The 11,431-nt window shown below is 44.3% G+C and overlaps 1 pseudogene; it reads right to left on the bottom strand.

Annotated features, from left to right (window-relative positions):
* Window positions 1-6,651: 6,651 nt before the first annotated feature.
* LOC147712755 (uncharacterized) lies at window positions 6,652-9,273 on the bottom strand (annotated as a pseudogene).
* Between the last annotated feature and the right edge of the window lie 2,158 nt (window positions 9,274-11,431).

Genomic DNA, 11,431 nt, shown 5'->3' with positions numbered 1-11,431 from the left:
TCATTAATCTGGGTAAGAACACTGCCTAAACCCTTGCTGCTGGCGTCAGTCGTAACAAAGGTATCAGCGGCAGGATCAAAACCTTGTAAACTAGGAGCCTGGGAAATAGCTATTTTTATCTCCTCAAAAGATTTCTGACAAACATTGCACCAATTAAATTGTACTTTGTTCTTCAAAAGAGACCTCATGGTGTGAGTTTTTTCTGAAAATTTGTCAACAGATTTTGCATAAAATTCTGCAAGACCTAAGAATGATCTCAGGTCTTCTTTTGACTTTGGTGCCGGAGCATCCCGGATAGCACTTACCAAACTAGACTTAGGCTTTATCCCTGAGGCACTAACCTTGTGCCCAAGGTAGGTGACACTCTTCTCCGCAAACTTACACTTTGATGGTTCTGCCGTGACACCTTTACTTTGGAGAATACTCATCACTTCTCTCAAACGCTCATCATGCACACTTTTCTTAGACCCCATGATCAAGATGTCATCTTGAAAAAATATCACCCCTTTCAGGTTGCCAAACAATTCATACATCAACCTCTGAAAGACGGCAGCCGCGGACGCAAGTCCGAAAGGCATGCAGCAAAATTGATAGCACCCAAAAGGGGTACAAAATGCAGTAAGATGTTTACTCATGGGATGTAGAGAGAGCTGATGATAAGCACAGGATAAGTCAATGGTTGAGAACCATTTAGCACCTCTGGTCAATGTCAGCATCTCATCAATCCTGGGAAGAGGAAATTGATCAACAATGATGTTATCATTTAAATACCTTAAATCTATACACATGCGAATTTTTCCATTGGAACGTCTGGCGATCACGATCGGAGAAATCCAATCTGACGCCTCGACAGGTTCAATTATACCAGCATTTAGCAATTTGTCAATTTCCAATTTTACTTCATCACGGGCAATTAAAGGTATGTGACGCACCTTATGGATTTTTGCAACAGAATTAGGTTTGACTCTGATCTTATGAGAAAAGCTTTGGAGATTCCCAATACTCCCATTGAAAACTTCAGGAAATTCCTTCATAACCCAAACTTTTGTACTCTCGGATTCACACATAACCAAAACTTGCTCAAGGCTATTAGGGTTTAAGATTATGTCCAGTGACCGCTGATCTTTCCAGCCTAAAACCGGTGGTCCATCTTCAGCTACATAAAGTTTGCATATAGCCCTTCTACCTTTGAATTCAAACATCAAGGTTCTAAAACCTAACATGACAATATTTTGCCCAGTGTAACTTGAAGGAATTACATCAGAAGGTTGCAATTGTGTTCCAATCTCACACACAAATTTTTTAACCCAAATAGATTTAGGTATAATAGTAAACGGCGAACCTGAATCAGCTGCCACCTGTACATTTATGCCACCAAAAGAAACAATACATAACGGTTTGTTAGTGTCATCACACGTAATGTTTACAACTACATACCTATGCCTAACTTTGCTGCTAGAGGTATTTGAATTCTCTTCACAAAAACTTTCCTCATCATCATCAGATAAATCAAAATCATCACTTGTTACACAAGCAACTTTAGTTTTCTTTTGAGAACCCCTTCTGCATAGTTTAGAAAAATGACCAAAGAGGCCACAAACTGCACATTTAGATGATACAGCAGGACATTTATCAAATCTTGCAGTATGAGATGTACTGCCACACCTGTAACAAGCAAAAAATTGGGAAGGCTTATCTTCTTTCTTAAAATTCTGGCGTGGTTTCCAATTTTGAAATTGTTTCGACTGTTTAAAATTAGGATTTTTGTCTCTCCTTGTATCAATGATCTTATTAACAGTCACTTGATCACTGGAACTGGAACTAGAAACAGCCTTCGCACACCTGTCTGAAAGTTCTGCTTTCTTAACTAGAGTAATTATGTCCTTAAGACATGCATCCCCTTCTATCCACAATTTATCTTGAACATTCTTATTCTTGTTGCACATAACTATTTGGTCCCTAATCATATCATCATGAAGTGATCCAAATTTGTATTTAATGGCCAAATTTTTAAGTGCAGAAACGTAATCCTCAATGGTCTCATTCGCATCTTGTTTACGTTTGTAAAAAGTACGTCTGGAGACTGCCACACAAACAATCAGGAAAAAATGTTCATCAAGATCTGCAATAGCGCTTTTAAATACATCAACATCCCCACTCCTCTCAGCTTTCTGCATTTGTAAATATACTCTGAGACCTTCAGGCCCTAAGCAGTGCATAAGAATTCTCTTTTTCCTTTCAGGAGACAAAATGTTGCCATTATCTTCTAGAGTAGCTACATAGTTTAAGAAATATTCTTTCCAATCTAGCCATTTGATGATTGGTTCTCCTGGATGGATTAAAAATTCTTTAGGATCACTCAAGTTAATACCCATGTTGCCAGAAGGAGTAGAGATTGGAACTGAATTATTACCTTGTGCAGCAGTGGTTGTTCCTGAATCTAGACTCATTGTAAATGATAAGAATAAGAATATACAAGAAAAAAAAAAGACAGATCAAAATGTGTAGTCTTACTTAACAAGAGATTGATAAAATCGGTCCAGTAGTAACGTTACGCTGTTAATATTCAAGATGATGACTGCGTTGTTAATCGCTTGTTAATCGCGATGAATAAAGTCGATTTTGAAGAGAAAAAAAACCCAATATGGCCGACACGTAGCGTGATCCCAGCGTGACCTATGACATCAATACGTAGAGTCTCCGGTGAGAAGAACTGTGATGAATGACGTGGAGGATGTCTTCGTCGAACTCTCAAAGAAGACGGCATGCGTTGGAGATATGTACACACGCGCCGGTTACTTTGAAAAAGAACATGGCTCGCTCTCACATCGGTAAACGGCTCTTTGCTCCCTCGCTGATTTTAAATGCAGAGAGAAACTATTTTAACTTTAAAATTGAAGTATAAAAGTTAATTCGCTGGAGATCTGCTTGCGCTGTAATGTCTACGCAAAAGGCTTAAGTAACAACAATAAAGTCTCAAAATGTTAAGTTCAAGAGAAAAATCAAAAGTTTTTGTAGTTTTTTTTTTAAAAACTCACGAACCACAAGAATCCAGATCCTTCTTTTTACTCCATAAAGTTACTGTTCTTCAGGTCCGTATTGAGGAATTTGAAACATTCTCCAGAAGTCGTTTCTTTGGAGTTATTTTAAATATAAGCCAATTAAATTCTCCTTTGAAGGTTGTACTGGGGGCTCCTGGTCCTCGTCGCCAAATCGGTGTAGCAATTAAAAGTGACACCGGTATTTTCAAGTAGTCAGGTTCCTTTATTTAAACCCCCAGTACAGGAGACATCAATAGTACAGCAGTAAGTATTCAGGATCCTCTCATAACTGACTCCCAAGAACCCCAAACACAAGTCAACAATTCCAGAACACAGTAAACACTCCACACATACATCCTAGCTCTTAAAGCGACATACTGCAGCTTCACATAAAATATTAATAATGGTAGCCTCCGGTCTTATAATTAAATCAACAGTACTCGTTTCATTGTCCTTAATTTTGATGGTAAATGTAGATTTTCCTAGTATTTATGACGGAAAGTCTTAATTTTATTAAAGACACGGAGGCGAGTATTATGCCTTCTTTTCTTGCTTTATTTTGAATAGCAGCAAGATAAGCAACAAACTACAGATACCCAGAAGGCACAGCAGGAAACTACTGGCCAATGGGGTTAGAGTAAACAAACAAAGGACCAATCACAATCAGGATAGTATAAATGGCCAGCTCTGACCACACAAAGTCCTCTTTTCTTGTGCAAGAAGTCAAAGGGAATGCATAAACAAAGGAAATATAGACAGTAAAATGCAAAAAGTCATAATCCATGCCAGAAGATCCTGTAGAAAACCCAGGACTGCATGATAACACTGGAGGACACTCCAACAACAAATAAGCTCTCGCAACTACATGTGTGTATATCAAAACAAGGTTCAATGACCAACAGTAAAAAGGAAACGCAGACGCAGGTTCTTTGGTGTGATACTTCTTGTTACAGCAAGATGTTAACTTTTCTCCAGACTTAAGAATGATATCAATCGCCGACACGTGTTTCGTCGTGTGCGGGTGAGTCAAACACGACTCTTCAGGGCTTACACTCCCAATCCACTGTGTGGTTGGAGTAAGTCTGGGTCTTTACAAGCTCAGTTTCAGGCTGTATCCCGCTATGCCGTCAGGCGGGGAGCCGGGAGGGGATTCTTATTTCGTGCCGAATTGAGGAAACGAGTAAGTATCCTCTGAGGCGGTGTGCCGCTTCAGACAATCCCTCCTCTGTTTGTTCCCGGCGGTCGTCTCTCGAGTTCGTACACGAGAGACGACCGCCGGGAACAAACAGAGGAGGGATTGTCTGAAGCGGCACACCGCCTCAGAGGATACTTACTCGTTTCCTCAATTCGGCACGAAATAAGAATCCCCTCCCGGCTCCCCGCCTGACGGCATAGCGGGATACAGCCTGAAACTGAGCTTGTAAAGACCCAGACTTACTCCAACCACACAGTGGATTGGGAGTGTAAGCCCTGAAGAGTCGTGTTTGACTCACCCGCACACGACGAAACACGTGTCGGCGATTGATATCATTCTTAAGTCTGGAGAAAAGTTAACATCTTGCTGTAACAAGAAGTATCACACCAAAGAACCTGCGTCTGCGTTTCCTTTTTACTGTTGGTCATTGAACCTTGTTTTGATATACACACATGTAGTTGCGAGAGCTTATTTGTTGTTAAATTGTCTTGTCTTTGACTTGTTTAGACGGTTAAGGGCGTTTTGCCGTCTGCTCTTTACGCACTACACAACGATACTTTTGCTCTTTACACACTTTGTAACGTTTCAACCCAGGCAGTGCGCCCCCTTAGTCCTAATTTTCTAAAAAACCCCATGCTCAGTATTCCTGGAGGACACTCCTATTGAAACAAAGTGAAGAACCAGATGAAGGAAGTCCATCAACAGGAACAGACGCAACATTAGTTGGAGGCTGGTGGTAAAGCCGGAGTTTCTAAGGGTGGGAAAACAGAAAGAATTAGTAGAGTAGAGGTGGGATAATACTCGCCTCCGTGTCTTTAATAAAATTAAGACTTTCCGTCATAAATACTAGGAAAATCTACATTTTATGGCAAGAACGGAGGCTCCTATTATGCTTGTTCAAAGCATAGCAACAACTACAGAAGAAGCAGTAACAACAGGTTTGCAATAAAACGTTTTGAAAATAGCATCATTAGACCAATCTGCTGATTTCAGGATATCCTCCAAACGAGAGCCTGCCCAAAAGGCTTTAGAGGCCAAAACACCCCTGGCGGAGTGCGCACCAAAAGCAGAAACATCAATGCCCGCAAGGGACATAATCCACCTCACCCAAAGGGCTAAAGTGGCAGAGGACACAGGATGATGGGGTTTGTGAAAAGAAATGAGCAATTGCGAATGAGAGGAAGACCTGAGATCAGCAGTTTTTTGTTCGTAACTCTTTAAACATTGTCCAACACAAAGTTGAGGTTGCGAAGGAAAATAAGGATAAATCACAGATTGTAGATTAGTTTTCGTACGCCTGTGAACCTGGAACAAAACACCGGAAGGTGAAAACTGTCTGTAAGACAAATCCAAAGCCCTGACATCAGATACACGTTTGATTGAAATTAAACATAACAACATGGTGAGTTTGGCTGAAAGCATTTTCAAAGAAAGAGCATCATTGTCAGGCCATGAAATAAACAATTTGAACACCAAATTAACATCCCACAAAAAGGAATACTTACCCAACGGAGGTTTTGAGAATCTAACTCCACGCAGCAGTCGACACACCAAAGGGTGGGAACCAACAGGTTTATTGTCAATAGGACAATGATTCAAGGAGATAGCTGATCTGTACAGATTAACAGTGCGATAGGATTTACCCGCACTGGCTTCGGAAGCCAAGAAATTAACCACAAGGCTTAAAGGAGCTGAAAAGGGATCGACAGACCGTTCCATAAACCAGCTAGCCCATAAAGACCAAGCGGACTTGTAGGCTCTGGAAGTGCCAGGGGCCCAAGCCCTGCTGATAAAGATTGAAGCCTCCTGTGAAATAAAGACGTCAGATGGGGAAGTCCGGAAATCTTCCAAGCTGACGAACCAGAGATCTGTGCAGAACCATGGCGTGAGGAAGACCCTGCGGATCCAGCAGGAGATCCTCGCTGAAAGGAAGAAGGACCGGAAAGTCCACTGCCAGTTCCAAGAGAGGGGGGAACCAGATTTGAGCCTGCCAGAAAGGAGCCAGGAGAACCAAGGATGTCGACTGACGACGAACCTGGGCCAAGACCCTGTTGATCATCAGGAACGGAGGAAACGCATAGTTGAGATGCAGGGACCAGTCCTGAAGAAAGGCATCTGTTGCGAGAGCAAGCGGGTCTGGTCTCCAGCTGAAGAAAACGGGAAGTTGGGAATTGAGCCGGGAAGCAAAAAGGTCGATAGAAAAGGGACCCCATTTCTGGGAGAGAGAAAGAAAGACGGAGGGAAGTAGCTTCCAACCGCTTGAATCTCGAAGGTATCGAGAGGTCCAATCTGCTATGGCATTGAGACTGCCTGGAAGATATTCCGCTCGAAGAGATAATTTGTGTTGAAGACAGAATTCCCAAAGACTCTTTGCTAGTTCCGCTAGCGGTTTTGACTTTGTGCCACCTAGATGGTTTATGTAGCGGACCGCAGAAACATTGTCCATCCGAAGGAGAATGGAACAACTTGCCTTGTTCTTTGCCAGACTGCGGATTGCAAAGGAGCCTCAGCATCTCTAAACAGTTTATGTGCAATGACGACTCCTCTGGAGACCATGTACCTCCAGTCAAGATTGAACCACATCGGGCGCCCCAACCCGACAGGCTGGCATCTGATTCTAATACAAGATCTGGGGCCGTTGCAAAGATCGTCCTCCCGTTCCACGCATCTAAATGGTCTATCCACCATTGTAGCTCGAGACGGGACTCTAGGTCCAACTGGATAAGGTCTGAATACGCCAAGCCTTGGCGAAGATGACAAATCTTTAAGCGCTGCAGTGCTCGATAGTGTAGAGGCCCGGGAAAAATCGCTTGGATGGAGGCTGACAAAAGACCTACGACTCTTGCAAGAGAACGTAGAGACACATCGGAAAGGCCAAGAATTTGACATAACTCTGACCGAATGGCCGAAAACTTGGATTTTGGAAGATAAAGAGATGCGGTGGAAGAGTCTACGCGGAAACCTAGAAATTCTACACTCTGGAAAGGGACTAACATGGATTTCTCGGAATTGATGAGGAACCCCAGATCCAGGAGGAGAGACTGAGCGACATTGAGATGGGAAAGAAGAGTTTGCCTGTCCGAGTGCATGATCAAGATATTGTCCAGATAAATGATGAGACGAATACCTAGAGAGCGCAGATAGGATACCACAGGCTTCATCACCTTGGTGAAGCACCAAGGAGCAGAAGAAAGACCGAAAGAAAGCAAACAGAACCGGTAAGTGACACCGGACCACTGAAATTGCAGATATTTTGTGTGGAACTCGTGCATAGGAATGGAAAGATATGCATCTTGAAGATAGAGTCTGACGATCCAATCGGATTGGCGCAAGGTATCCCTGAGATGGAGAATGGTCTCCATCTTGAAGTGGCGATAAACCACAAACTGGTTGAACCACTTGAGATTGATGACTGGATGCACTTTTTTGTTCTTTTAGCGAACCAAAAAGAGAGAGCTTAGAAAGCCTGAGGGATCGAAGGGAGCGGCAAGAATGGCTTGTTTTTGGAGAAGAGTTTGAACCTCTTGAGAGACAAGCAGAGCTACGTCTGCGGAAAAAACCAACGGAGGAGGAAAAATAGACTGGAAAGGCTGAGCGTAAAACTCTATGAGATAGCCTTGTACGGAATTGAGGACCCAATGGTCTGCAGTGAGCGTGCGCCACCTGTGAAGAAATAGAGCAAGACGACCTCCGATAGGAGGGGGAGGGCTCACCTTGGTTGTTGACGTTGTTGTTGTTGGAACGGAAACCTTTCTGTCCTCGGCCCCGGAAGCCACGTCCTCTTTGGGGATAAAACTGCAGCTTGAACTCTTGATAGCCGGAGTTGGCTGCTCCTCTGGAACCTTGGTTCGGGTAACCGCAGCCGGAAGAGCGGTTCCTGCCTCTGCCGGCCCTGCCAAAAACCCGAGGGGCAAACACTTTTTTGATGGAAAATTGGGCCTTGTCCAAGGAAGCAAAAGTGGACACGTAACGGCTGAGATCCTTGACGAGGCAATCTCCAAACAACAGACAGTCGGCCTTGACACTCGGATCCTGTGTAGCCAAGTTGGCTAGCTTCGGGTCCAATTTGATCAGAACGCCCTTACGACACTCATGGATAATTGCCGCATTGGCGTTACCTAACAGACAAAAGGATCTCTGGAGCCATAAAGAGATTTCCTCTGGATTAAGGTCCGAACCATCCAAGCGGGCTGTGTCCGCCATGTCCAAAACCCGGGCCACAGGACCCACGACATCCAAAAGCTTGTCCTGGGAAGTGGACCAGGCCTTATCCACACCCCTGCGAGGATCTTTGCCAAACTTCGAGAAGAAGGTAAGAAGCGGCTGATCTATAGAAGGAGTAACAGTAACATGACAGGGAAGGGAAGGTTTAGGACACTCAGACTTGAGTTTAGCACGAACAGACTTGTCCAAAGGCAGACGGAGCTTAGAGGAGATGTACTCCCCCACATGTGGAGTGCAGAACCACTCAGTAGAGTTAGGATGTCTGATAGAAGCGGGGTCAAACATAGGATTGCCCTCCGAATCCAATACAGGCTGGGATGCAAAAGCATCCAATCTCGCTTTCTTAGGGGAAGGAGGATCAACCTACTGAAAGAAATCTGCCAAATCATCAGTGTCACCTAAATCATCGTCATCATCTGTGTCAGGAATAGTGTTAATGACCAGCTTCTTAGGAACCTCCACGTTTTTTGTCTTAGTTTTACTTTTAGACATAGAAATCTTTATCCCCTCCTTGGTGGGAGGCCTGGGAGGAACCACGTCCTCAGTCAAATGCGAGGAGGACTCGCGACCCAAAAGTGACACATTTTTGGCAAGAGAATTGGAAGGAACCAGTTTGCGTTTTCTGCTTTCCCCCGCAGAATGGGCCAAAGCTTTGGTCATGAGGCTTAACAGAGAATTCTCCATGTGTTTAGAAACACGAGTCATGGAAGCCTCGACAGCAGTCTCAACAGAATTATTAATGAAATGACTGAGGTCAGACTTGAAAGCCTTGCTGTCTTCAGTGTCCAATTCGGGAGAGCTTGGAATCTCCATTGCAAGGAAAACAGTAAACACAGGGTTAATGGGACCAGAAAGGCAAAGGGGCGTGAACGGGCCGGAATGGCAGGGAGACACCCCTGGGGCCGGGCACCGTGCGAGGGAACAGCGAGAGGCAGCCGAGTAGCAGGAAAGGCACAGAGCACAGACGAACTGCCGGTGAGGAGCAGAACGGGAGTGGGAAGCGCGCGCAGCGGTAAGAACCACACGCTGCAGCGCGCGAGGGGGGGGGGGGGGGGGGGGGGGCCGAACCTGCACAAGAACCGGAGAAAGGCCGGGAAAGCGAGCGCGAACGCGCTCGAAGCAATACACAATAATGGTACCAGTCAAGTAGCAAATAAGCAATAATCATGCAACAACAATGAAATAAACACAGTAAAACAATTAAGTCAGTAGAGTAAATAGAATATGCGACTTATCTGACTGCGTAGCAGCAAGAAAAGAGGACTTTGTGTGATCAGAGCTGGCCATTTATACTATTCTGATTGTGATTGGTCCTTTGTTTGTTTACTCTAACCCCATTGGCCAGTAGTTTCCTGCTGTGCCTTCTGGGTATCTGTAGTTTGTTGCTTATCTTGCTGCTATTCAAAATAAAGCAAGAAAAGAAGGCATAATAGGAGCCTCCGTTCTTGCCATAAAATTCTAGTTCACAAATGTAATATAATTTTCGATTGGCGTGTGTGCTGCTTCTGTAACAGACAAAGCCAATCGAGTTCAGACATTAGTTGCTTAAAGCATAACTATATGCAGGCTATACCACAGACTAATTTGTTAAAAAATAAGTTCAGTCTAAGATGGCTGGCTGACCTGCCATCCTTAAAAACGCCCGTGCTCTAGTCTGTGAGCGTCGAGACCATCTTGGAACGGTGAGCGTACCTGTTTAATAATGACACACGAAGCAGTCTCATTTCTATTTCTCGAGTCTCAGCTCAATGACGTTTCCGGTCACGTCATCCAGTGGGACGCAAGCCAGACGATGCTGCATGGTTGTCAACGGCAACCGGCGGAACACACAGGTTTCAGGCTAGGCGGACCCCGGGAGGGTTGAGGCCGGAAGAAGGATCCCGTTGCCGTCTCCATACTGGAAGCAAGGGTTGGCTCTTCGTTCCTCTTACGAGTTATTTATTACCGTCTCGAGTTAAGAGTTTTTATATAATCAGTGAATGACACTCGCAGCGTTAAGATAGTGGCTTCTGGGAAGCGGACGTTTATTTCCTTATTGGCAACTAGTGGTGAACGGGGCGAGGAGTAGGTAAAATACAGCTTTAGCCTGGGATCATACATGAAAACTTTTACCGATACTTAAGATAATGTTTTATGTTTGCTAAAATGAACAGGTTGAAATTGTGGCTATTTAGATAGGGAGAAAACAGACACGTTGAAACAAATGTTACGCTTTGCGCGATGACATGGAGGCTTGTCCTTAATTAAGGTGTTGGTGAATTCACATTAAAATCGCAACACTAGCCTTGTTAATGTGTCAAAACCTTTGGCCTGTCTTTGTGCATCTGTGTCAACATCATGCTCATACGTTGCAATAGTTCGGTTCATCTAACTGATGTTAAAACACGTCGTAGAGGACAATATCCCTCTTTCCAAAGCATCGACCCACTTATCGTATCCCCCATATAAGTATCATATGTGTACTCCATTTCCGCCGTTCCGTGTTCTTATCAGTTAATATTTGTTGTTTTGTCTAGTGCCTGTTCCTTTTGAAAGACGCCGCCTGTTTGCCAAAGTCTCCCACATTCATAGCGACAGGAAACGCGCATTCTCCAATACACATCTCTTTTAAATGTCTGATGTTTGCCACCTTTCTATCCCGGGATCAAAACGCACTTCTTGAGTTGCTCCCGACACGCCTCCGACGGATCCTTCAAACATAAACAGCACCCTCTACACACCCTTCCCTACACACATGCTAATAGATGGCTTCTAAACTTCTGCTAAAGCTGTTACATTTCTTAGCAGACCTTCACTAAAACATCACTATTTCTTCCTCGAAAGAAAAGCCAGCATTGCAGGCTAGAATCGTACGCCTGGTTCACATCTCCAGCTGCTTGCCCTGTTGCCGCAGGAGGCCGCTCCCCTTCGTTTCTGGGAGCCCCGCCCCGCATCCATCGCTTCCCTCAATAGGGAGGGGCGAGCTCGTACT

This window comes from Lissotriton vulgaris, chromosome 5 (assembly GCF_964263255.1).
Source record: "Lissotriton vulgaris chromosome 5, aLisVul1.2, whole genome shotgun sequence".
In the NCBI taxonomy this organism is placed as follows: domain Eukaryota; kingdom Metazoa; phylum Chordata; class Amphibia; order Caudata; family Salamandridae; genus Lissotriton; species Lissotriton vulgaris.
Note: the sequence above shows the minus strand (reverse complement) of the source record. Positions and strands in the feature narration are given on the sequence as shown.